This window comes from Oncorhynchus clarkii, unplaced genomic scaffold (genome assembly GCF_045791955.1).
Source record: "Oncorhynchus clarkii lewisi isolate Uvic-CL-2024 unplaced genomic scaffold, UVic_Ocla_1.0 unplaced_contig_2377_pilon_pilon, whole genome shotgun sequence".
Classification (NCBI taxonomy): domain Eukaryota; kingdom Metazoa; phylum Chordata; class Actinopteri; order Salmoniformes; family Salmonidae; genus Oncorhynchus; species Oncorhynchus clarkii.
Window position 1 is genome coordinate 478756 of NW_027261147.1, and position 3499 is coordinate 482254.

Below are 3499 nucleotides of genomic sequence, written 5' to 3' on the forward strand. Positions count from 1 at the left end.
TACAAAAGAACGGTTGTTTTAATCTTTGTATTAACTATAACCTGATCTATTGTGTTATATTCTACTACATTCCTTTCACATTTCCATAAACTTCAAAGTGTTTCCTTTCAAATGGTACCAAGAGCTCTTATAACTGAACATGTTTCATCACTCCTGATAACAGGCTACTGGAAATCCAAGGGAAAGACATAAATGTACTTTCAACATCATCTGCCAGGCCTGTAAAATACTTTAATGGAGGCCTCTTTCCAGGCAGGTATACTAGCAGTTAAGAGTGTTGGTCTAGTAACCGAGAACTTTCTGGTTTGATTCCCTGAGCCGGTGAAAAAGCTATCGATATAACCTTGAGTAAAGCATTTAACCCTGATTGCTCCTGTGGTTTGCTGAAGAGCAACCGTAAATATAAGTTCAATGACCAAATCTAGACTTCGAATTTGTGTTAATATGAGAGCAGGGTTTACTGATTCCATGACAGATTGAGAGCAAGGTTTACTGATTCCATGACAGATATGAGAGCAGGGTTTACTGATTTCCTGACAGATTGAGAGCAGGGTTTACTGATTCCATGACAGATATGAGAGCAGGGTTTACTGATTCCATGACAGATATGAGAGCAGGGTTAACTGATTCCATGACAGATTGAGAGCAGGGTTTACTGATTCCATGACAGATTGAGAACAGGGTTTACTGATTCCATGACAGATTTAGAGCAGGGTTTACTGATTATATGACAGATTGAGAGCAGGGTTTACTGATTCCATGACAGATTGAGAGCAGGGTTTACTGATTCCATGACAGATTGAGAGCAGGGTTTACTGATTCCATGACAGATTGAGAGCAGGGTTTACTGATTCCATGACAGATATGAGAGCAGGGTTTCCTGATTCCATGACAGATTGAGAGCAGTGTTTCCTGATTCCATGACAGATTGAGAGCAGGGTTTCCTGATTCCATGACAGATTGAGAGCAGGGTTTACTGATTCCATGACAGATATGAGAGCAGGGTTTCCTGATTCCATGACAGATTGAGAGCAGGGTTTACTGATTCCATGATAGATTTAGAGCAGGGTTTACTGATTCCATGACAGATTTAGAGCAGGGTTTACTGATTCCATGACAGATTGAGTTGACAACAACAACAACAATGTTGAGATTAGTAGTTACCAGGGCCCGTAGGAGTGCTGAACTAATATCAGTTTGGACTTTTAGATCATAATGAATAAGATTATATGGACAGATCCGAGATCAGTTCTCCTACTCTGAGATGCTTTGTTGATACGGGCTGTGATCTTGACAAAATGTGTTGTGTTGACAGTTGCTGGATGGGGTTCTATTGGGCTCACTATGTTTGTTTGTTTGTTTACATAAATGATTATTTGATAATTTATATTTGGTGATCTAGTCATTAGTTCTTGTTGTTGTTATTTTTAAAGATAGGATATTTACAGAGTAGGATAAAAGCATTTCATTGGTCTGTAATTCTCGTCACACAATACCTGTATAATTGGTCAGATTAAATCAGGGAAAGATATGGCTGGATGAATCTAATTTCATCAGCCTCAATTCACTGGGTCATGGATTCTACAAGGTGTCAAGTGTTCCACAAGGATGATGGCCCATGTCGCATGTTGACTCCAATGCTTCCCACAACTGTCCTAATGTGTTCCTAATGTTTTGTACACTCATGATTCACCTCTTACACTCATTTTAGGCTCCTTGCAGAGGCAACCAGGTTATTGGCTAAAATGTCTTGGTACAAGGTGCATGCTGCCATTGACCTTAACCCTTTACACTTGTGGGAATTGGCTTATGCGGATAGGGCTAAATTGAAATGTTTCTTACAGAATAAATATCTGAAAGCATAACCATGGTAGCAATAAAAGGGAACAGTTTGGAGATTCTGAGATAATTATTAGACTAAAAGTGAGGATTTAACAGTTCACCTGACTCAAGCCTGAATCCAAACATCCCACTGGACACACACTGGTTGAATCAATGTTGTTTCCACATTATTTCAATGAAATTACGACGAACCAACGTGGAGTAGACTTTGAAATGTTCCCAGTGAGATTACTTTGTTGATTTGATGTGCTTTTTACATTTACTATACATTTTTAAAACTGAAATTACTCTGAATACATTCAGTAACATAATAATATTATTGGAAATTGGGTTCGGTGCAACATAAGATAAAACAATTACAAGAGTTTGAGTGAGAGGTCTAACTGGTGTTTCCAAGTGGCAATACACCTCTCCAAAATGTGCATGGTTCTTAAGTGACTTCATTGCACTTTTATGACCCATAGAAGAGTCTTCAACAATAAGGTGCTTTTTTGATCTCCCCTACCTGGTATGTTGAGAAACTAGAGCAAACACACATGTAGTTGTTTTGTTTGGAACACAGCCCCGTATCCCCGCCTTTACACATTAACTGTTTACGCAATTCAAAAACGGCCCATTATAAATCACAATCTGGGTCAGGTGGGCTTTATTTAAAATCTTGTTCTATTGCCAACATGACAAGCTAGGTGATAAAATACGATCTTTGTGTTCGGGTATCGCAAGGCTATTCAGAGTAGCAGATCGTAATTTTGGGGCTCATAGAACGGAGTCGAGTGCATTCAGAATACTCTCAAAACAGACCACAGGTATAAAAGCACAATGGTAGTACTCACTTTGATGATCACTTCTTGCCTTTCTGTTCATCTTCGTCCTTACGTTTGCACTTCAAATAGCTGCCGTCTGTAGTTTACCAGCTCAAGTGGTTTTTCTGTAACTCTTGAAATGGCTGCTCTCTATAGTTCTTATTGGCTACTTCAACAGGTGTGGCCTGAAGTACATAATCTTGTTTGTAATATTCAGTTCTCTTATTGGCTACCCTACTTCAACAGGTATGGCCTGAAGTACATAATCTTGTTTGTAATATTCAGTTCTCTTATTGGCTACCCTACTTCAACAGGTATGGCCTGAAGTACATAATCTTGTTTGTAATATTCAGTTCTCTTATTGGCTACTCTACTTCTACAGGAGTGGCTTGAACAGTGAACACTGTAACTGGTTATGATGTAATGATTTAATATATTCTAGACAGTCCTTCTCATAATGAGGTGCATTTCCAGTAAAGGGTGTGACAATGTTGCTTTGTTTCCAGTCTGTTGAGCTAACATTATGTATTAATGGGTGGGTCTAATCCTGAATGCTGATTTATTAAAACCAATTCCACGTGTTACCACCGGCAAAATCTGTGACATTCAAATTCCTTTTTACTCTGTTCCATCTGACTGTCACATCAGCCCAGCCAAGCAATTAGTAAACTGCTGTGCAGAGTATTGATTTAATGACTTCATCTGTTCTAGACAGTCCTTCTCATAAGGAGGTGCATTTCCAGTAAAGGGTGTGACAATGTTGCTTTGGTACCAGTCTGTTGAACTAACATTGTGCTCTTGTGGGGGGAAAAAAGTTATGCAAATACATTTGCTTAGAAACCAAATATACTTCT